Source organism: Pongo abelii, chromosome 5 (assembly GCF_028885655.2).
Source record: "Pongo abelii isolate AG06213 chromosome 5, NHGRI_mPonAbe1-v2.0_pri, whole genome shotgun sequence".
NCBI classification, from domain to species: domain Eukaryota; kingdom Metazoa; phylum Chordata; class Mammalia; order Primates; family Hominidae; genus Pongo; species Pongo abelii.
Window position 1 is genome coordinate 58,447,955 of NC_071990.2, and position 26,286 is coordinate 58,474,240.

Genomic DNA, 26,286 nt, shown 5'->3' on the forward strand with positions numbered 1-26,286 from the left:
AACTGTTTTATTTTCTGGGTTCTGGTATCACATAGAACAGATTAATCTCTTATGGATGTTCTGGAACTAAACTTATGCAGTTAGGCAGTGAGGTTCTATTTTTTTCCCTTGAATGTTCTGCTTCTTCCCTTTTGCTTTGCCTGGAAGGAGATTTCATTTCTTAGGATGGTGTATTGCACACCATCTGTGGTGGTCTAGAGCACCAAGATCACCCAGGGGGCCTGTGTGTGCTTCTCTCTTGCCCTTCAGGCCAGAGATTAGAGACATCTAAAGGGTCGAGCCAATCAGGGCAGAATATCCTGGCCAGTGAAGTGGTCTAGGTTTAGGAAGAGAGTATCTCTCTCAGGTGGTGAAGTTGGGACACGTGAGCTAGCAGCTGCTGGCAGCTCTGTTTCCCACCATGAGGAGAAAGCCACTTTGAAGAAAGAGGGTGCAGAGCCCACATAGTGAGAAGAGCAGAGAGAAGTGGCAGAGTTCTCCAACTTCCAAGTCCTATTTCCAGTTGCCCTGAAACAGCTGCACCATCACCCTGTGTGAACACAGGTTCCTTGTATGAATCAAATGTACTTTCTTTTCCCTTCATGTTTGTTCAAGTTGGTTTTGCCTATGATTGGTACCTAAAAGTAGCTCTGTTGTGTGCTCTTTTTCTACACCATTTAGAAAATTAACCTAAAAGGGTGGTGGTACTTATAAGATTGAGGATGAATGAGGAAATGTGTGTAAAGCACTTAGCTACCTACCGTAAAGTACCTACCATATATTACATATCACAAAAAATTGTCATGGGCCCAATATTGGATCGTTAATAGCCTAGCTTGTCACTAATCTGTGTTGTGTATAGCAACTTCTCTCTGACCCTCTTTTACTACTTTACTATGCCATTTGTTTTTCCCTTTTTCTGATACCCTGATACTGTCAAAACCCAACAAGGCATAGGGAGGTAGCTATTAACCCACAATGGCAGTGCATCACTTCTTCAAAGACATTACCTTAGTGCAGGTGTCTGTGGGGGAAGGTGTCCATTTAGACTTAAAAGTGATTTGATTTTCTCTTCATCTTCTGTTAGGCACCCTTGCTGTTCTTCTCCACTATCACTATCTGTTGTTGAATCTGTGTCCTTATTTCTAATTGGTGATGTGGAAGCTACACATTTGAGTCTATCTTCTCTCAGTTTTTTCTTTTCATTATGTTTCTTCCAAATCTTACTATATCTCTTTTGCATGTTGGCTTCTCATGTGAAAAGTGTGGTTATTTATTTATTTATTATATTTCAGAAGATCAGTGTAATAATTTTCAGTGACGATTATAACTCCCCTGCAGGCCAGTGTATTCTTTTGAGGCATGAGATAGGAAGCTAAATTACAATCAGAAGGTGTCCTGGGCTGGGCACAGTAGCTCATGCCTGTAACCCCAGCACTTTGGGAGGCAGAGACGGGCAGATCACGAGGTCAGGAGATTGAGACCATCCTGGCTAACAGGGTGAAACCCCATCTCTACTAAAAATACAAAAAAAATTAGCCGGGCATGGTGGCAGGCGCCTGTAATCCCAGCTACTCGGAAGGCTGAGCCAGGAGAATGGCGGAACCCGGGAGGCAAAGCTTACAGTGAGTCGAGATAGCGCCGCTCCACTCCAGCCTGGGCAACAGAGCGAGACCCTATCTCAAAAAAAAAAACAACAACAAAAAACCAAAATATTAGCTGGGCGTGCTGGCACGCGTGCCTGTAGTCCCAGCTGCTTGGGAGGCTGAGGCAGGAGAATCGCTGGAACCCGGGAGGCAGAGGTTGCAGTGACCCGATACTGCACCCCTGCACTCCAGCCTGGTGACCCCGGTGACAGAGCGAGACTCCGTCTCAAAAAAAAAAAAAAAAGAGAAAAGAAAAAAAAAGGTGCCTTGGAGATCTACCAGTCAATGTAAGAGGACACCCTTTCTCCAGGTTGTTTGATTTAGCCATCAGTGCTGCAGACTTAAGAGGATAAAAGTACTTGGTTCTTCAGACATTATTTTCAATTATCAAACCAGACAGCTAATGATTATGCAATTGCTATTTCAAATGAACAATTTAAAAATAAAAATAGAACATAATTGTTTTATGTGTCTAAACAACTATCTCTGCCTCATAAATACAAAGATATGGGGATGTACTCAGTTATCAAAAACAAAAGAGAACAAAACAAAAACCAAAAAAGCATGTGGGAGCCAGTAATGTCAAGAAAGATTTCCTACAATAATCAATGGAAAAATTGTTATTAGGGAGGCAAATGGATTCATATGAGTTTTGCCAAGCTTGGTCAAGTGTAGCATTATCAATTTGATACTTTCAGCCACACAGGCTACTAATTTAAATGAGTTGATTTAAACTGACCTTCTAAGTGACTGAAATAACTATGTTGATTGTTCAGCTATTTGTATCACACATGCACTGTTTGAGACAAATTTCAAGCTGCATCAGTGCAGTGAGACAGAGTGATATAATAATGATACGTCCACATTTCTATCTTGTGCCCCACCCCTCCTCTGCCTTCTTGGCTTATCCATCCAACTGGCCACTGGACAGTCCACATGAATAGCCACCTGATATGGTTTGGCTGTGTGTCCCCACGCAAATCGCATCTTGAATTGTACTTCCTTAATTCTCACGTGTTGAGGGAGAAACCTTGTGGGAGATAAATGAATCATGGGAGCGGGTTCCCCTATACTGTTCTCGTGGTAGTAAATAAATCTCGCGAGATCTGATGGTTTTATCAGTGGTTTCCGCTTTTCCGTCTTCCTCATTCTCTCTTTGCCCGCTGCCATCCATGTAAGTTGGGATTTGCTTTTCCTTACCCTCCTCCATGATTGTGAGGCTTCCCCAGCCACGTAGAACTGTAAGTCCAAGTAAACGTTTTTCTTTTGTAAATTGCCCAGTCTCGGGTATGTCTTTATTGGCAGCGTGAAAATGGACTAATACACCACCTTAACACATTCAAAACAATTCTCAACTTCCTTCTGAAAAATCTGCTACTCTCTCTCTTCTGTTGGGCCAAATGATCCCCATTGTGCAACCTTTTCTCAGGTCAAAATCCTAAATTATTCTTGGCTTCTTTCTTTTGCTCACATTCCATAGATGCTTCATCAGCTGTACCTTCAAACAATGCTCCAGTTCTAGATATGTCATATTTTAGCACCCATAGTGCTCCTATCTGGTCCAAGCCTCCCTCATTTCTCTCCTGGATCTGCAGTAGCCCCCTAACTCGTTCTCTCTGCCTCTCAGGCTCTTCACCATTCTCCACAGAGCAGCCACCGGGTGGTTTAAAAAGATAAATCACATCACATCTTTTGCATATACAAAATGCTCAATAGGTATCCAATACACTCAAAATAACATCCAGGTGATTTTTGTTTTCTTATTTATATTTCCTATAATTACCATGTATAATTTTTATAACCTAAAAAACAATTTTTTTACATTTTTACTTTTATAAAGGTTGTACCATTTTAAATGAAAGAAAGTGTTTCTTGGTACAGGTTTGCTTCCTTTAATCACTTTTTTTTTTTTTTTGGAAACAGTCTCACTCTGATTCCCACGCTAAATGCAGTGACACAATCATAGCTCACTGCGACCTTGACCTTCCAGGTTCAAGCTATCTTCCCACTTCTGTCTTTGGAGTAGCTGGGATCACAGGTGTGCACCACCACACCCAGCTATTTTCTTTATTTTTATGTTTTGTAGAGACAGGGTCTCACTGTGTTGCCCAGGTTGATCTCAAACAGGAGTTTTGTCTCAAGCAATCCTCCCACCTTGGCTTCCCAAAGTGCTTGGATTACAGATGTGAGCTGCCACACCTGGCTGAATCATTTGGTTTGATACACTTACCCTGATGCTGACTTCAGAGGCTTCCTTTTGTTGTGACTATTTTTATTGCCAATTAGATAAAAGATAGTACTCAGTGACACTGGAAGACAGCATATTACAGTGGAAAAGTTACAGGTTTTAAGCCAAAAGACGTAGGATTTAGTTTATTTGTCAGTGGAATTGCCACATGGCTTTAGCCAGTTGACTTAAACTTTCTGTCCCTCATCTAAAAAAAGGGAGACTAATAATATCTGGCTTACCTACCACATAGGATTTTTTTAAAGATCAAATCAATATTAGAAAGTGTTTGGTAAAGTATAAAACACTCAATGAATGCTAGTTAAAAACAACAGAATTACTCAATAGTCAAATAGTGGGTTGTAAAATCTGCAGATGGTGTAATGAATTACCTTAAACACTTATTAAAGTAAGCATTCAAATGAGTATTGCATTTCTTACGTGTAATAATAACCCAATATCCATATGCATAAAGGATGATTAGATTAGTAGATGTCAGACGCTAACTGAATAAAAATTAGAATGACAGATGTAGAGTTGGAGTAGCTCTGCTCATTAGAGGAGAACTGTTCATAACTCAGAGAAAAACTTTGCCTTGTTAAGTGAATAGGCTGTCTTAAATACTGTGAGGGAGCAGTTAAGAGCATAGACTGGGCTGTGAGTGGAAATAGTGCTCTGTTCTGAGTGGGGAGAGAGGTAACTGGTAGTTTTTCCACAGAAGCCATAGGCTGATCTTGAGAAAAGTGGTCCTCTTGTCAGGTGGTTCTAGGAGAAACTTTGTTTTGCTAGTCTTGGAAGCACCATAGATACTAGAAATGAGGCCTCAGGAAAAAAGCTCTTTGCCCACTGGGAAAATTTAGAGTTGGAGCCTTAGAAGAATGAACAAGAAAGGTTTTGAGATGCTTATTCAGTTTAAAGCAACCCAACATTTACTGAATACCAGACATTGCTAGATCTATTTATATATTATCATATTTGATTGTTACCATGCATTTTTAGGTAGATGCAATTATCACTTTACAGATGGGAAAACTCTAGACTCAGAGGAGTTACGGAAGTTGTTCAAGATCGCCCAACTAGTAAATGAGCAATTTGGGATAGAAATCCAGTTCTGTTGCCTCTTTACGCTATATCCTCTTAAATATCAATGAACTTCTGTGTAGTAGAAGCCTTGTATTTGTTCATATTAAAGATTTTCAGTGAGATCGATATGAGGATTTTTTTAGGGATATTAGCAGTCTTTGATACTAGGGTGTGATGCTATTGGAAGAAACAAACCCCAGTAATGTGTGAAGCTGCTTCTTTAACAAAGGAGGAAAATTAGAATTATGGCTCAGCCTCTGAAAGAGTATCATGATTTTTTTTCCAGTCAGATATTTTCTTGGCAAAAAACTATTTTGCTGTTTTGAATATAGCCTTTAAAATATCCAAAAGAATCTTATCAAATCAGTGTGTATTATGTAAGGAACCAAGGATTTTTCTGCACTAAAAGCTCTGGATGGTTTCATTCAGGTGTAGGCAAACGGCATAGCTGCCTGTAATTCATAACCTGCTTCATGGAGTCAGGGACATTATTTGACAAGGACACTGCTTCATTTACATTTTTCTGCTCCACATAACAGAACAGAATACATGATTTCAAAGAGAGCTTTTCAGTCATGTGGGCTTCTTTTCAAATACTTCAAGACAAGATTTTTGCATTGGGGCAAATCCAAGATTTAGTAAAATCCAGCCTTCTTTTCACAAAGATTCACATTTTCTAATGTATTACGGACATACATTAGGTGCTCCTTTGAATTTTGTTGGCCCCATATTTTTATTAGAATAAAAGTCTCTTAACACCAAAATAACTGAGACTTTTTTTCAATTTATGTTGAACTATGTAAGTAAAATCTAAGGGTATGGAAATTTTATACTTTATTTTTCCGGCAATTTACAGCTAGAGTCTGTAACATAAATTTGTAAAAATCATCTGTCCATAAATATAATGATAGTTTAGGTTCTATTTATGTATTTATTTATATGAGACAGAGTCTCGCTTTGTCAGCCAGGCTGGAGTGCAGTGATGCATCTCGGCTCACTGCAAGCTCCGCCTCCCGGGTTCACGCCATTCTCCTTCCTCAGCCTCCTGAGAAGCTGGGACTACAGGCACCTGCCACCATGCCTAATTTTTTGTATTTTTTAGTAGAGACGGGGTTTCACCGTGTTAGCCAGGATGTTCTCGATCTTCTGACCTCGTGATCTGCCCACCTCGGCATCCTAAAGTGCTGGGATTACAGGTGTGAGCCACCGTGCCCGGCCCTCTTTAGTTATTTTAAAATAAAAATTAGTCTAGCTATCTTAGCATGGAAACAATGATGGATTGTGTATGAACTGACCATGTATAGTACAAATAGTGTACTGACATTCTAAGTTATCTAGAGTTAACAATACTTTAACTTAATGTCTTGTAAATGAAATACTTATTACAAAGTTATGTTTTAAACTATTCAGAAAAAATTAAAGACAAAATAGGCATCTTTTTCATGTGGCCCCTGAAATCAATCAATGGACCTCAAACTACAGTTTAAGAAATGATGTTTTAGAGAAAGTCCAAGCATTAGTTAGCCGTAGTATAAGAATGATAATTTCCATATCTGTAAAATTCAGTCCTTCTATTGTAAGAATCATTAATTGTATGATTCAATTACATGTCAATGGCTTTATCTGATTGAAATCAAGGATATCAGATACCCTATTGTCTGACAGAATCAAAATGCCCTTTATTTTAGAAACACTTTACAGTTTTTCAAGTTTCCAGGTAAAGTATTTTGTATGTGATAGGGTTGCATTTCAGTTATCTATTTTGTGTCCAGCTACCTCCAAATTTAGGGTCTTCAAACAACATTGATTCTTTCTTGTGGTTCTGCAGTGATTCTTTTATCACACATAGGGTTGACTGGGATCACTCATGCAGCCGTATTCATCTGAGAGCTTGATTGGGACATCTTGGTTTGTCACATGGCCTCTTTCTTTAGCAGGATAGCTAGTACCTCCTTACAGATGGCAGTAAGACTCTTAAGAGGGAGTGAGCTGATGTATAAGCCTCTGCTTGTATCATGTTTGCAAATATTCCATTGATCAAGGCAAATATATGGCCAAGCCCACATGGGAGGGAACTTTAATTGGGTGTGAATATTGGGAGGTGTGGTTAATTGGGGGCTATCAGTATATCTCCCACAGGCTGCTACTTCTCTCTTAATATCTCTTGTCCTCTTCCCGTTTTCCTTGGTAATAAAAGTCCTTATTTTTAACAGGATGCATGGTCACCTAGAATAAAGACTACTTTTCCTATTCTATTAATAACATTTATCAAATTGTGGCTGGGAAGCTACATCTTTGAGCAATAGCATTCAAGCAGAAGTGTTGTATGGGACTTCTGAATAGTGTCTTTATTATGCGTGTATTGCTGTTGGACAAACTTTCACCAAATGTGGCAGCTTAAAACAAAAAAAAAATCTTTATTTTCTCACACAGTTTTCAAGAGTCAGGTTTTGGGAGTATCTAAGCTGGGTGACTTTGGTTTAGCGTCTTGTGTGATTGCAGTCAAGATATCCAGAAGGGCTGTAGTTATTGAGATGTTGACTGGGGCTAGAGGATCAATTGCATGGTGGCTCGCTTGCATGGCTGTTGGCTGGAGGTCTTAGTGCCTCACTGGCTGTTGGGAGGAAGCCTCAGTCCCTTAAATGTTGATCTCTCCATAGGGCTGCTTGAGAGGCAGCTAGCCTCATGCCATGGCAGCTAGCTTCTCCCAGAGTGAGTGAGTTAAGAGAAGGAAAAAGAGAAAGGAACCAAAATGTGTTTTATGACCTAGCCTTTGAAGTTGCATATTATAACTTCTGTATTCCTTTGGTCACACAGATCAACCCTGAGGATTGGGAAGGAACTATACATACCAGGAAGCAAGGAGCACTGGGGGCCCCCCTGGGACTGCCTAACACAGCATCCTTAAAGGTAAAGTGTAGATGTTTCTTCTTAGTTTGAGTTTTGAATAATTTTCAATATTCTAAGCAGTTATGTGAGACAAAACTGAGCAAACCAAATTCTATATAAAAGGTTCTCCACAGTGTAGCTAAGCTCCAACTTTTTGTATGCTTCCTTCTTATGATAGGGAAACAGAAAAAAAAACGTTTCTTAAACGTGAAAAACTGTTATGACAATATTAACTGACAATTCTCTTCTCTAACCTAGTAGAAATGTTTTTGGATTGTTTGAAAACACTTAAGAAAACATGGCCTACAATAGAAACATTGCTGTCTTATTCATATTCACTGCAGAAATATTACAGATTATTGTTGGCAAACTCATCTTTTTAAAAAAACTATAAATGGGGCAGTATAAACTGTGTGTAGCATGAAAATGAATTTTAATATTGACTACTTTGTCTATTGCTTCCTGCTGTATTCATAGCAGAGCTCTTGGTTAAATCCTATCTTTAACACATCCAAGAAAATACTGAAACTGTTTACATAATTATTAAAGAGAAGGTCACATCTTATCTGTTTGGCACAATGGAAATTTTGATAATTTAATTCTATCAGTGGATCAAAGCATTTACTTTGTGTCAGGGATTCATGGTTTTAGATTCCAGTTTGTCCTTTCCTTAGCTATGTGTCCTTCATATGCTCTAAGAGGCAGTTCCCTCATCTGTAAAATGGGAGTAGTATCAAATTCACAGGGTGCTGTTATGTATAAGATAAGATACATAAGGCTCATTGTAAGCACTTGATAAATGGAATTGTTGTTAGCTAAATATATTCTTTAAATCTTTATTAGGATTAGTGTCTTTGGTGAATGCTAAGCATATTGTCTAACAAGACCTTCCCTTTAAGACAATTTACTCTGTGTGTCTGTGTGTGTGTGCGTGCACGTGTGTGTGTGTGTGTGTGTGTGTATTTAAAAAGAAGAGATTAAGCCACTGAGGCGCTAGAACTAAGAAAGTATATTTCCATTTTGAAAGCCTCTTCTATTGTAAAATTTCTTTTAGCAACTTGAGTTGTGTTAATATAGACAAATAACTAGAAACCATCCATTCATCCATATATCTAGCCAATTATTTATCCAACATTTATAAAGTCTTCGTTACATGGTGAGCAATAAAAATGCAAAGAATAAGATCTTACCCTACCTTTAAGGGTTTCACAACCTAATAAAGATTTATATCAAAGAGACATATAAATATAATTAAAGCAGTGTTTCAGTTGCTATATTTGTAATGTATCAGTTATTAGCTGCTTACGACACTAGATGCTTGCACAGGAAGAAGCGCTTAACTGATCAGGAGAGGATCCCTAAGGGGTTGATACTTCATCTAGGCCTTGAAAAGTGAATCGTTTCTTAGATGGCCAAGGAAAGAACTGGGGGTATCATAAGGAAAGAGGACTTTCTGGGCAGAGGCTGTGCCTGTGAGAAGATAAAAAGGATCAGAAGAACATGATGTATTCTGAGGAACCTCTATAGTTTCAAATGTCATGACGGTGGAGTGCTTAAGGGTGGCAGTCAGGGCAAGGCTAGAAAGGTAGGAAGGGCCAGATTATGAATGAGCTTGTATGGCATGATAAAGAATGTAGACTTTACCCTGTAGATGTTGGTGAACCATTACAGGATTTTTAAGAGAGAAACAAGCAAATTAGCACTTCCACTCTGGTGGCAGTGTGGAATATAGACTAGAGGGCTTGGGAAGGGAGGCTAAGAGACCTGGAGGGAGGCTACTGCAAGCATCTAGAGAGGCATGGTGAGAGACTGAGCTAAGGCAGTGGTGGTGGATTTGGGGGAAAGAAAATGTGTCTGACTGGCCTGTGTGTGGGGTGAGGGGTGGGGAGGGGATAAGTGGTGAGAAAAACTCTTCCACTAATAGGAAGAACTAGTAGTGGAGTTCTAGGAAGAACTCTAGAAAGACCCTTTTGGGTTTTGATTTGGGTGACAGAGGAGGTAATGTATATCATTTTGGACATGACAAGTCTGTTGTGCCAGGGGTAATCCTAGTGGAGGCAACCTGTACCTGTTGGATGAATGTAGTTCAGGGATGGAGGGTACTGGAGAGGCTCTAAGTCCAATCCCTTTTCATCAAGCAGCTGCATGTACACAGCAATGAATTTGTCTCTTAGAGTGGAGCCTGCTGTAGATGTACTCTGAGGTAGATGCCTTCTACCACCTCCTCACCTTTTGGAATACATTATTGGCTGCTACTTTTATCTGACCCGTGTCTACCTTTTTACCCTACTTTCTACAATTTTTTTGTATTTATCTTTTATCCTGGTTACTCCAGACAACATGCAGTTTTATGGATAGTTTTATACTATTTTATGAATCCATCATGCTATTCCAAGTTCAGTGTGTTCACAACTGTCTTCTACTTTAAATTCTCTTCCTACTTTTTACATTTCATTGAAATTTCACTTAATAACTACTTTCTCTAGGAAGCCTGCCTGGATTCCCTGTCTTTTTAAGATAACTTTTTGTGCATAGTTCTTAAGTTCACAGCATGTTGGACTTTATATCATTCCAGGACAGTATTTATAAATATTACATATCATAAGTTTAATATTTTATATAAATGAAATTATCTATTGATTATTTGCAATATCCCATGTCAATGATTTATCGGATTTACCTGTACATATGAATGGGAGTATACTATACTTGCTTCTTAGACCACTTTCTGCAACAAACAATATATCATAAACAATTTTCATGTTAGTAAATATATGGCTTCACTGTCTTTTATAGTTATATGGTATTTTAAGATTGTATGCATTTATTATATTAATGATTTTTAAAATAGCACTATTTCCCTATCTCTCAGTTTTGAAATTTAGTTGTCTATCTTTTCCTGCAGATTGTAAGGCCCTTGCTAGTAGGAGCTAAGTTTTGTTGGAAGGCAATTCTCTGGATTGCTTGTTTCCTGCACATATTGAGAACAGAGACTGATAGTCTTTGTTCTGGACTATTTTTTTAAGGATGTTTATATAGTAAATAGCCCTAGAAGTTATAGTGTCTTCCTCTGAAGCAGAGAGCATGCATGATTACTAATTAGTATAATAAGGATAATGTTCACCTTCAGAACAAATGTTGGGCCAGTTTGCTTGCAGCCCATTATATAAGATTTGAGTGTCCTAGGCTCAAAGTGCCTTAACTGTGACCCAACCCTTGTGGGACTTTGGGGGATAAATGGAACTTTGCTCATGCTACTGTCCCTTCTCTAACAAAGCCCATTGTCTGACTTAATAGTCTAGTGACTTTTCCCAGCTTCCCTGAAACTGTGACAGGCTCCCTTGTCAGCTTGCAAGTAGGGTTGAATCTCACACTTTTCAGTGTATATCTCAGTACTTATTGTTACTATTTATTATTATTGTTTTAAAAAGCTAGCATTTACTAAGTGCTTACTATGGGCTAAATTTTACATGCTTTTTTTTTTTTAGTTGTCACATAACCATGAGTAGAATGTTATTTCCTCATTTTATAGATAAGCAAATTTTATGGAGATGTGAATAACTTGTCAAGATCATGTCATTAGGAAGTGATGGAGTTGAGAATCAAATCCAGGCCTTGACGTCCCAAACTATTATTTTGCGTATCACTACAGAAGAGCTAAGTGGAGAAATCATCCCAGGGATTGTTAATACTATAATTGGGCTAATTTCTTAATCTAAATGAGTGAATTCTTTGGTTTAAAGAAAATAAACACAGGGTAGAGGGACCTTTGTGCACCAGGAGGCCTTTCCCACCCTCCTCAGATAAGATGACAGGAGATAAATTCTACATATATATATATATATATATGTATATAATATATATATGTATATATGTATGTATATATGCAAATATGTATATATGTATGTATATATGCAAATATGTATATATGTGTATATATATGTATATATGTATATATGTGTATATATATGTATATATGTATATATGTATATATATATACTCAGCCTAGCTGAAGGGAACAGGATATACATGTTGGACATAATCCTTGCTCTCGGGGATCTTGTAGTCTTGTTTGGGAGGTTAAATTTACAGGTAGTAAGCAATTAGAAGAAAGTAAGATAGTATTCAATTAAGTTCCACATTGAATGGTTCAAGCAATAAGTAAGTTACTAGTAGAGAGAGAGCTATGAACAATTAGGGCTGTATCCATTGGAAAAGATTTGTGGAGGAGGCAGGGATTGAGGAGATCCTGGAGAAGGGAAAGTCAGTTCCATGTGGAGTCAAAAAGCCTAAAAATTCTAGGAGAAAATAACACACTTGTTTTCTGTTCCAGGAAAAAATACTTCTCATGCCTGATTTAATCCTTATATGGAAAGAACAGTTTTGCAGTTTTGTGTCCTTTAAAAAATCACAACATACAGTTACACACACGCGCGCGGGTGCGCACACACACACACACAACATACGCAAAGAAATGAAACCCACCATGCTATTTTCTTATTTGCACTTAACTCGAGAGGTTACGAGTCTTTTTTCCTGGTGTGGATGTTGCCACAGGCTCCTGATATTCTTAACTTGATTGGATCCCTGCAGTGCAGTCTACTTCAGACTACCTTTCTTAGACCTCTTGAAAGTTTTTCGATTTATTCAGCAGAATATATCAGCCTGTCAGCTTTGGAGAGCTAGTGCCTGCAGAAGATATATCTTTCCTCTGCAGGTGGCACTGTCTGCCAATTTTTCTTTGGGGTGAGCTCTTGTTCGGAAGCAGCGCTCTGTGGTTTCAGTACCAGTCACATTGCAGTTGATCTCCTTTTCTGTCTACTGCTTTATCTGGATAACGGCTATACCTGCTGTGTGTGAGTGGAGAGAGGAGCCTATTGTATTATTTCTTTACTTTGTGATTAGCAAATTACTTTTTGCTTAAACTGGGTCATCCCATCTCTTTTTTCTTGCCTGAGCTATTTATCTGCCTCTATCATTTCCTAGATGTTGATATCAATGTCACTTTGCCTTAGATGGTATCCCCTGCGTCCTTAGAGTTCCCACTGTCTTCTCTTTGATTATTTGACATCCACTCTGCAGAATGGCTTCACTGTCCTCCTGCTGTCCATCCTCATCACATAAGCAATATGGTTCAGCTGAACTTCCATGAGCCTTTCCCACTGGGCTTCAGAGAGGAAGCAGAAAAATTTCCTATGGGATTGTCAGAGACCTTTAGAAGGTACCTCCATTTACTCCTGATAGCACAAGACAGAGCCTCAAGGCAAAACATACTTATTGCTGTCAGTTTTACTAAGTGGATTTTATGAGATGACATTGACTTCAAAAGTAATCATGAAAGAGGGAAAAGACTTCCTTTTTTTCTGGAGTTTTCTTCCACTTTCTCTGTTCTTTGTGAATGTGAATTTCCTTCTTCTGCACAGCAAATTACCAGGGGATTAATTTTAAAAATTTAACCAAATTAATTATAATTCCAGGCTGTGTCTTAAGGCATACTAAGCTCTAGTAATTGAAAAATCCAGAAGAGGCCATTGAGCTCCTTTTTCTTCGCTGTGGGAGGGAGGACCCTTGAGCATCCCAGACAGAACAGATGGGTTTTAAGGGTATTTATGGGTATCTTGTAAAACAGGGAGTGGGAGGAGATGTGGCTTATGGTAGATGGGTCTGTTTTTAACACGTAACAGTTAGTAGTAATGAAGATTGTACACTATTAATAAAACAGCTAAGAAAAGGACTGGAGAATTATGGTAGCTAATGGTCTGAAGAACATTTACTATAAACCTGATTTTATGATACATTTTAGAAGAGCAGTTTGATCATCAGTATTCACTCTTTCGTGACATGTTGCACATAAAGTCTGATCCCAGGAACATCTTTAAAATACCTTCTAAAATTATAGAAGACAAGAAAAGATAGCTTTCACATGCTAGGGAACTTCTCTGAGGCTTTTTGCCACTCTTGAAGTAGGAGTCGTCCATCAGATTATTTCCACTAAAGATTTACCCTTAGGGAAAACTCATAAAAAAGTGAACAGGTCAGCTCACAGAATATTTAAACTTCTGTAAAAGAATGAGATATTCAATCAGGTGGTAGGTGGCTCACGGGTGTCTTGGTTTTGAATTTCATGATAATCTCGAGTTTTTGTTAACAGTAGAGTTACAGTGTTTGGTCTTTTAGTTACATCTTTAACTTATGAAGAAAGTTCTCTCTTTTCTGCTCACAGGTGACGGCAACTATCAGTTGAATCTTCCTTTGAGGTGCTATTGTTAGTGAAAATTCTTTCACCCCACCACAGGCACTGTGGGCAGAGCTGTGATTTCAAGCATGGCTAGTAAAATTAGTACAGAGATATTTTCCTTCCGTTATGTCCCTGGTTTCTCAGGACATATTTTAGTTTGGAATAAATAGCCCTAGCTTCCCTTAAACCAGAAACAGATAGAAGAACTTCATTGTATTACAACTCAAATTGCTGTTTTTTTCTAGCTCTCAGGAGCAATTACTAATTCAGTCTGAACTGAACAATGAAGAAATGTGTTAAAGAAGGAAAGATAAAAAGGGTATTTAAGAACTTCTAAGTTTTCTCTAAATCAAATCTTCAATATGGGATTTTGTTATTAATTTTTGCTTTGTGTATACTCCCAAAGCATAAACCACACTTGTATTCAGAATAATTATGAAAACAAGAAAACACATCCCAATGGTATATATACTTTATTTGTGGGTTACTTGAGGTTTTCTACCATCTCTCTTCTTTCTGCCACTTGTTAGGTTAATGATCTATAAACTATTTTATCAACTCATGTGTTGGTAAAATACTTTGAGCATGCACTCCCCAAATATCTTTATATATATTATATATATGTATTTATACATTAAATATACTTACCATTATGCTAATATATGTACATTAAAAATATGTACAATAATTTAAAAAGAAGCTAAATGTATTTTAAATATTTTGCCCATGTATATGTGTGTGTGTGTATTTTTTTTTTAAGGGATGGAGTCTACCTGTGTTACCCAAGCTAGAGTGCAGTGGCACAATCGTAGCTCACTGCAGCCTTGAACTGCAGGCCTCAAGCGATCCTCCTGCTTTGGCCTCTCAAAGCACTGGGATTACAGGCATGAGCCAGTGCACCTGGCCTTGTTTCAAATATCTTGATAGTATCATTTGTTAATAGCTTATGGTGTGACAAACAGTTAAGACAAAGGTAATTGTTAACCATAGTAAATGTAAATTCATATTTTATTTTTTCCTTTAAAAATGGTTTGTAGGGATGGGGAGGAGCCAAGATGGCCGAATAGGAACAGCTCCGGTCTACAGCTCCCAGCGCGAGCCACGCAGAAGATGGGTGATTTCTGCATTTCCATCTGAGGTACCGTGTTCATCTCACTAGGGAGTGCCAGACAGTGGGTGCAGATCAGTGGGTGAGTGCACCGTGTGCCAGCCGAAGAAGGGGCGAGGCATTGCCTCACTCGGGAAGCGCAAGGGGTCAGGGAGTTCCCCTTCCAGGGGTGACAGGCAGCACCTGGAAAATCGGGCTACTCCCACCCGAATACTGTGCTTTTCCGACGGGCTTAGGAAACGGTGCCCCAGGAGAGTATAGCCCGCACCTGGCTCAGAGGGTCCTACGCCCACGGAGTCACGCTGATTGCTAGCACAGCAGTCTGAGATCAAACAGCAAGTCGGCAGCGAGGCTGGGGGAGGGGCGCCCGCCATTGCCCAGGCTCACTTAGGTAAACAAAGCAGCCTGGAAGCTTGAACTGGGTGGAGCCCACCACAGCTCAAGGAGGCCTGCCTGCCTCTGTAGGCTCCACCTCTGGGGGCAGGGCACAGACAAACAAAAAGACAGCAGTAACCTCTGCAGACTTAAATGTCCCTGTCTGACAGCTTTGAGGAGAGCAGTGGTTCTCCCAGCACGCAGCTGGAGATCTGAGAACGGGCTGACTGCCTCCTCAAGTGGGTCCCTGACCCCTGAACCCCGAGCAGCCTAACTGGGAGGCACCCCCCAGCAGGGGCAGACTGACACCTCACACGGCCGGCCAGGTACTCCAACAGACCTGCAGCTGAGGGTTCTGTCTCTTAGAAGGAAAACTAACAGAAAGGACATCCACACCAAAAACCCATCTGTACATCACCATCATCAAAGACCAAAAGTAGATAAAACCACAAAGATGGGGAAAAAACAGAGCAGAAAAACTGGAAACTCTAAAAACCAGAGTACCTCTCCTCCTCCAAAGGAACGCAGTTCCTCACCAGCAACGGAACAAAGCTGGACGGAGAATGACTTTGACGAGCTGAGAGAAGAAGGCTTCAGACGATCAAATTACACCGAGCTACGGGAGGATATTCAAACCAAAGGCAAAGAAGTTGAAAACTTTGAAAAAAATTTAGAAGAATGTATAACTAGAATAACCAATACAGAGAAGTGCTTAAAGGAGTTGATGGAGCTGAAAACCAAGGCTCGAGAACTACGTGAAGAATGCAGAAGCCTCAGGAGCCGATGCAATCAAATGGAAGAAAGGGTATCAGCCCTGGAAGATGAAATGAATGAAATGAAGAGAGAAGGGAAGTTTAGAGAAAAAAGAATAAAAAGAAATGAGCAAAGCCTCCAAGAAATGTGGGACTATGTGAAAAGACCAAATCTACGTCTGATTGGTGTACCTGAAAGTGATGGGGAGAATGGAACCAAGTTGGAAAACACTCTGCAGGATATTATCCAGGAGAACTTCCCCAGTCTAGCAAGGCAGGCCAACATTCAGATTCAGGAAATACAGAGAACACCACAAAGATACTCCTCGAGAAGAGCAACTCCAAGACACATAATTGTCAGATTCACCAAAGTTGAAATGAAGGAAAAAATGTTAAGGGCAACCAGAGAGAAAGGACGGGTTACCCTCAAAGGGAAACCCATCAGACTAACAGCAGATCTCTCGGCAGAAACCCTACAAGCCAGAAGAGAGTGGGGGCCAATATTCAACATTCTTAAAGAAAAGAATTTTCAACCCAGAATTTCATATCCTGCCAAACTAAGCTTCATAAGTGAAGGAGAAATAAACTACTTTACAGACAAGCAAATGCTGAGAGATTTTGTCACCACCAGGCCTGCCCTAAAAGAGCTCTTGAAGGAAGCGCTAAACATGGAAAGGCACAACCGGTACCAGCCACTGCAAAATCATACCGAAATGTAAAGACCATTGAGACTAGGAAGAGACTGCATCAACTAACGAGCAAAATATCCAGCTAACATCATAATGACAGGATCAAATTCACACATAACAATATTAACTTTAAATGTAAATGGACTAAATGCTCCAATTAAAAGACACAGACTGGCAAATTGCATAAAGAGTCAAGACACATCAGTGTGCTGTATTCAGGAAACCCATCTCACGTGCAGGGACACACATAGGCTCAAAATAAAAGGATGGAGGAAGATCTACCAAGCAAATGGAAAACAAAAAAAGGCAGGGGTTGCAATCCTAGTCTCTGATAAAACAGACTTTAAACCAGCAAAGATCAAAAGACACAAAGAAGGCCATTACATAATGGTAAAGGGATTAATTCAACAAGAAGAGCTAACTATCCTAAATATATATGCACCCAATACAGGAGCACCCAGATTCATAAAGCAAGTCCTCAGTGACCTACAAAGAGACTTAGACTCCCACACATTAATAATGGGAGACTTTAACACCCCACTGTCAACATTAGACAGATCAACGAGACAGAAAGTCAACAAGGATACCCAGGAATTGAACTCAGTTCTGCACCAAGCGGACCTAATAGACATCTACAGAACTCTCCACCCCAAATCAACAGAATATACATTTTTTTCAGCACCACACCACACCTATTCCAAAATTGACCACGTACTTGGAAGTAAAGCTCTCCTCAATAAATGTAAAAGAACAGAAATTGTAACAAACTGTCTCTCAGATCACAGTGCAATCAAGCTAGAACTCAGGATTAAGAATCTCACTCAAAACTGCTCAACTACATGGAAACTGAACAACCTGCTCCTGAATGACTACTGGGTACATAACGAAATGAAGGCAGAAATAAAGATGTTCTTTGAAACCAACGAGAACCAAGACACAACATACAAGAATCTCTGTGATGCATTCAAAGCAGTGTGTAGAGGGAAATTTATAGCACTAAATGCCCACAAGAGAAAGCAGGAAAGATCCAAAATTGACACCCTAACATCACAATTAAAAGAACTAGAAAAGCAAGAGCAAACACATTCAAAAGCTAGCAGAAGGCAAGAAATAACTAAAATCAGAGCAGAACTGAAGGAAATAGAGACACAAAAAACCCTTCAAAAAATAAATGAATCCAGGAGCTGGTTTTTTTAAAGGATCAACAAAATTGATAGACCACTAGCAAGATTAATAAAGAAAAAAAGAGAGAAGAATCAAATAGATGCAATAAAAAATGATAAAGGGGATATCACCACTGATCCCACAGAAATACAAACTACCATCAGAGAATATTACAAACACCTCTATGCAAATAAACTAGAAAATCTGGAAGAATTGGATAAATTCCTCAACACATACACCCTCCCAAGACTAAACCAAGAAGAAGTTGAATCTCTGAATAGACCAATAACAGCAGCTGAAATTGTAGCAATAATCAATAGCTTACCAACCAAAAAAAGTCCAGGACCAGATGGGTTCACAGCCGAATTCTACCAGAGGTACAAGGAGGAGCTGGTACCATTCCTTCTGAAACTATTCCAATCAATAGAAAAAGAGGGAATCCTCCCTAACTCATTTTATGAGGCCAGCATCATCCTGATACCAAAGCCTGGCAGAGACACAACAAAAAAAGAGAATATTAGACCAATATCCTTGATGAACATTGATGCAAAAATCCTCAATAAAATACTGGCAAACCGAATCCAGCAGCACATCAAAAAGCTTATCCACCATGATCAAGTGGGCTTCATCCCTGGGATGCAAGGCTGGTTCAATATACGCAAATCAATAAATGTAATCCAGCATATAAACAGAACCAAAGACAAAAATCACACTCTGGGGACTGTTGTGGGGTGGCGGGAGGGGGGAGGGATAGCATTGGGAGATATACCTAATGCTAGATGACGAGTTGGTGGGTGCAGCGCACCAGCATGGCACATGTATACATATGTAACTTACCTGCACGTTGCGCACATGTACCATAAAACCTAAAGTATTATAATAATAATAATAATAATAATAATAAAAGAAAAAAAATAAAAAATAAAAAATAAAAAATAAAAAAAAAAACCACATGATTATCTCAATAGATGCAGAAAAGGCCTTTGACAAAATTCAACAACCCTTCATGCTAAAAACTCTCAATAAATTAGGAATTGATGGGACATATCTCAAAATAATAAGAGCTGTTTATGACAAACCCACAGCCAATATCATACTGAATGGGCAAAAACTGGAAGCATTCCCTTTGAAAACTGGCACAAGACAGGGATGCCCTCTCTCGCCACTTCTATTCAACATAGTGTTGGAAGTTCTGGCCAGGGCAATTAGGCAGGAGAAGGAAATCAAGGGTATTCAATTAGGAAAAGAGGAAGTCAAATTGTCCCTGTTTGCAGATGACATGATAGTATATCTAGAAAACCCCATTGTCTCAGCCCAAAATCTCCTTAAGCTGATAAGCAACTTCAGCAAAGTCTCAGGATACAAAATCAATGTGCAAAAATCACAAGCATTCTTATACATCAATAACAGACAAACAGAGAGCCTAATCATGGGTGAACTCCCATTCACAATTGCTTCAAAGAGAATAAAATACCTAGGAATCCAACTTACAAGGGATGTGAAAGACCTCTTCAAGGAGAACTACAAACCACTGCTCAAGGAAATAAAAGAGGATACAAACAAATGGAAGAACATTCCATGCTCATGGGTAGGAAGAATCAATATCATGAAAATGGCCATCCTTCCCAAGCTAATTTACAGATTCAATGCCATCCCCATCAAGCTACCAATGACTTTCTTCACAGAATTGGAAAAAACTACTTTAAAGTTCATATGGAACCAAAAAAGAGCCCGCATCACCAAGTGAATCCTAAGCCAAAAGAACAAAGCTGGAGGCATCACGCTACCTGACTTCAAACTATACTACAAGGCTACAGTAACCAAAACAGCATGGTACTGGTACCAAAACAGAGATATAGATCAATGGAACAGAACAGAGCCGTCAGAAATAATGCCACATATCTACAACCATCTGATCTTTGACAAACCTGAGAAAAACAAGAAATGGGGAAAGGATTCCCTATTTAATAAATGGTGCTGGGAAAACTGGCTAGCCATATGGAGAAAGCTGAAACTGGATCCCTTCCTTACACCTTAAACAAAAATCAATTCAAGATGGATTAAAGACTTAAATGTTAGACCTAAAACCATAAAAACCCTAGAAGAAAACCTAGGCAATACCATTCAGGACATAGGCATGGGCAAGGACTTCATGTCTAAAACACCAAAAGCAATGGCAACAAAAGCCAAAATTGACAAATGGGATCTAATTAAACTAAAGAGCTTCTGCACAGCAAAGGAAACTACCATCAGAGTGAACAGGCAACCTACAAAATGGGAGAAAATTTTCGCAACCTACTCATCTGACAAAGGGCTAATATCCAGAATCTACAATGAACTCAAACAAATTTACAAGAAAAAAACAAACAACCCCATCAAAAAGTGGGCGAAGGACATGAACAGACACTTCTCAAAAGAAGACATTTATGCAGCCAAAAAACACATGAAAAAATGCTCACCATCACTGGCCATCAGAGAAATGCAAATCAAAACGACAATGAGATACCATCTCACACCAGTTAGAATGGCAATCATTAAAAAGTCAGGAAACAACAGGTGCTGGAGAGGATGTGGAGAAATAGGAACACTTTTACACTGTTGGTGGGACTGTAAACTAGTTCAACCCTTGTGGAAGTCAGTGTGGCGATTCCTCAGGGATCTAGAACTAGAAATTCCATTCGACCTAGCCATCCCATTACTGGGTATATACCCAAAGGACTATAAATCGTGCTGCTATAAAGACACATGCACACGTATGTTTATTGCGGCATTATTCACAATAGCAAAGACTTGGAACCAACCCAAATGTCCAACAATGATAGACTGGATTAAGAAAATGTGGCACATATACACCATGGAATACTATGCAGCCATAAAAAATGATGAGTTCATGTCCTTTGTAGGGACATGGATGAAAGTGGAAATCATCATTCTCAGTAAACTGTCGCAAAAACAAAAAACCAAACACCGCATATTCTCACGCATAGGTGGGAATTGAACAATGAGAACACATGGACACAGGAAGGGGAACATCACACTTCGGGGACTGTTGTGGGTTGGGGGGAGGGGGGAGGGATAGCATTGGGAGATATACCTAATGCTAGATGACGAGTTGGTGGGTGCAGCGCACCAGCATGGCACATGTATACATATGTAACTTACCTGCACATTGGGCACATGTACCATAAAACCTAAAGTATAATAATAATAATAATAATAATAATAAAAGAAAAAATAATAAAAAAAATAAAAAAAAATGGTTTGTCATTGACACATAATAATTATACATATTTATGGGGTACATAGTGATGTTTCAATACATGCAATGTATAGTAATCATATCAGAATAATTAGCATATCCATCCTCTCAAACATTTGCTACTTCTTTATGTTGGAAATATTTAGTATCTTTCTTCTAGCTGTTTGAAAGTATATATTATTAACTATAGTCATCCTACAGTGCTATAGAACACTAGAACTTATTCCTCCTTTCTAGCTGTACTTTTGTATCTTTGAAAAGTCTCTCCCTATTCCCCACACTCTTCTCAGCCTCTAGTATACTCTATTCCACTTTTACTTCTATGAGTTCAACTTTTTTAATGTTTTATATTTTTTTATCGATATATAATGTACATATTTTCTGAGTACATGTGATAATTTTATACATGCATATAATGTGTAAAGATCAAATCATGGAGACTGGGATATCCAATTTTTTGATATTTAAATGAAATATTTATCTTTGCTTTATGCTAGGAACATTCAAATTATTCTCTTCTATTTTGAAATATTCCATAGATTATTGTCAACTATATTCACTTTACTGTTCTACCGAACACTAAGCATTATTTCTTCTATCTAACTATATATTTGCACTCCTTAATCAGCCTTTTTAAATAGTTTCCTCTCCCTACCCCTCCTGGTCTTTGATAACCACCAATCTTTCACTGTCTTCATGAGATTCACTTTTTAAATTTCCACATGTGAGTTAGAACAATGCAATATTTGTCTTTCTTTGCTTGACTTATTTTACTTAATATAATGTTTTCTAGTTCCATCTGTTTTACAGCCAATGACAGAGTTTCATTCTTTTTGATGGCTGCATAATATTCCATTGGGTATATATACCACATTTTCTTTTCTTTTCTTTTTTTTTTTTTTTGAGACAAGGTCTCACTCTATCACCCAGCCTGGAGTGCAGTGGTCAATCTTGGCTCACTGCAACCTCTGCTTCCCAGGTTGCAATTCTCCCACCTCAGCCTCTCCTGAGTAGCAAGGACTACAGGCACACACCACTGTGTCTGGCTAATTTTTGTATTTTTTGGTAGAGACAGGGTTTTACCATGTTAGTCAGGCTGGTCTCAAACTCCTGACCTCAAGTGATCTGCCCACCTTGGCTTCCAGAAGTGCTGAGATTACAAGTATGAGCCAATGTGCCTGGCCTCACATATTCTTTACCTGTTCATCTGTTGTTGGACACTTGGGTTGATTCCTATCTTGGCTATTGTGAATAGTGCTGCAATAAACACGGGGATGTAGACGTCTCTTTGAAATACTAATTTCCTTTCCTTTGAATAAGTACCCAGTAATGGGATTGTAGTTTTCTGAGGAACCTCCATACTGCTCTCTGTATTTGTTTACATTCCCACCAACAGTGTACAAGCACTTTCTTTTCTCCACATCCTTCCCAGCATTTGTTATTCTTTGTCTTTTTGATAATAGTCATTCTGAGGTGAGATGATATCTCCTTGTGGTTTTGATTTGCATTTCCCTGAGGATTAGTGATGTTAAATGTTTTCTCATATACTTGTTGGCTATTTGTATGTCTTCTTTTGAAAAATGTTTGTTCAGATCATTTGCCCATGTTTTTAAACTGGCTTTTTTTTTTTTTTTTTTTGGTTGTTGAGATGTTTGAGTTCCTTTATATTCTGGATATTAATCTCTTGTAAAATGAATAGTTTCCAAATATTTTCTCATTCTGTAGGTTATCTTTCCACTCTGTTGATTTCTTTGCAGTGCAGAAATTTTTTAGTTTGATATAATCCCATTTGTTTACTTTTGGTTTTTCTTTTGCTTATGTGTTTGGGTCTTATTCATAAAATCTTTCCCCACACCTATGTCCTGAAGAGTTTCTCCTGTGTTTTCTTCTTGCAGTTTTATAGTTTCCGTCTTACATTTAGGTCTTTAATCTATTTTGAGTTTATTTTTGTATAGGGTAAGAGGTGGAGGCCCAACGTTATTCTTCTGTATAGGAATATCCAGTTTTCCTAGCATCATTTATTGAAGTGACTGTCCTTTCCTCAATGAATGTTGTTGTTGCCTTTGTAAAAAATTTGTTGGCTGTAGGTGTGTGTATTAATGTCTAGGTTCTCTATTCTGTTCCATTGGTCTATGTGCCTGTTTTTATGCTAGTAGCATGCTGTTTTTGTTACTGTAGCTTAGTAGTATATTTTAAAGTCTGGTAGTGTGATGCCTCCAGCTTTGTTCTTTTTGCTTAGGCTTGTTTTAGCTCTTTGGGTTTTTTGTGGTTCCATGCAAATGTTAGTATTTTTTTTTCTATTTCAATGAAGAAAGTCATTGGTATTTTGGTAGGTATTGCATTGAATCTGTAGATTGCTTTGGGCAGTAGGGCCATTTTAACAGTTAAATTCCTATTTTAAATAATCCTCTTGATACATTGAAATTATTTTTGGCCACCAAATTACTATTTACAAGGAAAATTTTATGTAAAGAGAACTGTCAGCTTTGTCATTTATTGTTAATTCATGTTTACATTATAAGTATCATATTTAATCTGTGGTCTTTGGAGGAGTGTTTTTAAACTACTTGTCTAGTTTAGGAGAGTCCTTTAGCTAATACTAGAAAATTATCTATAAATCTGAATAGCCAGTCACATTTTAAGTACAATATGTCTACTACTACACTAAAAGGAAATGCACAAGTGAGGCATGACTTTTAACTCCTCCGTATTGTGGAGCAACTTTTTCCCCCAGTACACCTCATCTCCTATATGTGATGGTGACCATGTGATACACAGATGGGCAAGGATGTGAGTGTTCATCTGAATATTAAATGCTAGAAAATTGATAAAGCTTAATTGTCTTTTTTTGAAGATAAAATGAATAAAAATTTAAATATTTTCTTTTCAGCTCATATGGACTGTCTTGTGTACCCCTGAGACAGAGATTGCCATCTTGGAGACAACTCTTTTTAATAGTATGAATTAATAATCTGAAAAATCTATGTATCTATTTAAGGTGAATACTATTTTATTTGATGGTAATAGATATAAAGACAAAGTGTCATAGTCAAGAAATCCTAATAAGTCTTCAATTAAATAAGGTATCTATGATTCCCAATGACTTTTCAGAATCACTTCATTTAACTCTGCTACTCTGTATGAATTCCATTAAGGACTACTTTTTAGGGAAGAGTTCAGCAATTAAGTTCTAATTAAGCTGTTTAAAGTATAGGTTAACTAAAATATGCATTTACTGAGGTATAGTGTTAAACCCATTAGGTAACATTTATGAGAAATTCTGTCAGTCTCTTGTGGATCTAATGAATTCTGATAAAATACCTCAGAACTTAGCTTGTGAACTGCGAAATGGTTCTAATGAAGATACAGCTACAAATGCTCCGGGCTGTTGGAAAGTGGAAGTGTTTACTAATGTAATTGATCTTAGAAAAAAACTGATTCAAGAAAAATGGGCATAAAAGAGATTAGGGATGTTATTTTGGAGAGTGAGAACATCTAAAACAAAACTTATGATTACTTCTCCTTTATTTTAGATAATTAAAAAGATTTGTTTGTTACATAAATTTGGAAATCACTATTCTACATAGTTATAGGATTAGAATTAATTTTTTTGTAAGTACGTTCTTAAGACCTTAGGGTATAATATATTTAACTCTGGGAAAGATAGCAATGGTTTCCCCCAATCCAGGAATAAATATGAAACAGTTTGTTTTCTCTATTTTTTTCTCTAAATATTTTGTACTTGCCTTCTAACTTTTGAAGCCATATGCCATGGTAGAAGCAGTGGCTGTATGTTTTAGAGACACCAAAGGGCCCCCTGATGTTATTTGCAGGAGCAATTGATCTTTAGGATAGGATTTATGAATTTTTTGAAATGTATCTGAGCTATTCAAGTTTATTTTTACAAAGGCTAGTATCAGTAGGTGTGACTTCTTAAGATAGAAGTCTGTTAAAATTTTTATCCTAAGTCTCTTTTTGTGTCATTGTATAAAATCAGCAAGTGTATTTGGGAATAGGTACAATAAAGACTCTTTCTTATCCTCAAAAGCTTCTTGATAATAACATTTTCTTCTTTCCAACTTATGTTGTGAGGAACAGTATGTCTATATAGACATTTAAAATGTTGGATGTATTCCATTCACATATTATATATCCTTTGGACATCAAGCAGATTTTGAATTCTCTTGTAGTGTGAGCATCACATCTTTTTTTTTTTTTTGTCAAAGTGCTATTCAGCTTTTGTTCCTTTAGCATTAAAAAAAGATATCAAAATCTATTAATGCTTTCTATGACCTTTTATAGATGAAGACAAGGCAAAAAAAATTTTTCCCAAAAAATCAATTTAAATTATTACTATAAAATTTCTGAATGATCTGCTGTGCAATAAGGGCATATATTTGACTTTCCTAAAATTAAGACTTAAATAATAGGTTTATATTGACTGTCGATCGGTAGCAAAACTTTAGAGATGTCCATGAATCCTCATATTCTGGAAGTTGCTAGAAATATAGAGGAAATTAAAATTAACAGTCTCATACCAGATTCTTATTGCCTATACTTCATATTTCTCTGTATTTGTAGCTTGTAGTCTCTGCAGAGTCTTTTCAATTTGAGTGGTAAAGAATAATGGCTGCCAAACATAGCTAACCATTAAAATCATGGTTGTTAGGAAGCAAGATCTCCAGCCCCATAACTGATTCAATGATCTGGGGGCAGATGGTGAGGGTGGGGGAAAGGGGCATGCAGAAATCAGCATTTTAAAACCTCCCCATGTGGTTCTGATAACAAACCAGATTTGGCTTAAGTATCGAAGTGGTCATATTTCTTATTACAGCAATTAGAAGGAAAAGAAAAACCTCATGGTTTTAAAAGGGCAG

At 38.0% G+C, this 26,286-nt stretch overlaps 1 long non-coding RNA gene across 1 annotated transcript; it reads left to right on the forward strand.

Moving 5' to 3' along the window:
• The first annotated feature begins 2,753 nt into the window (after positions 1-2,753).
• LOC129059965 (uncharacterized) lies at positions 2,754-24,407 on the forward strand. The gene is made up of 4 exons (XR_008526223.2): positions 2,754-2,866; positions 7,753-7,845; positions 15,100-15,200; positions 24,300-24,407. It is a non-coding gene; the product is annotated as an uncharacterized LOC129059965 (long non-coding RNA).
• Positions 24,408-26,286: the final 1,879 nt, after the last annotated feature.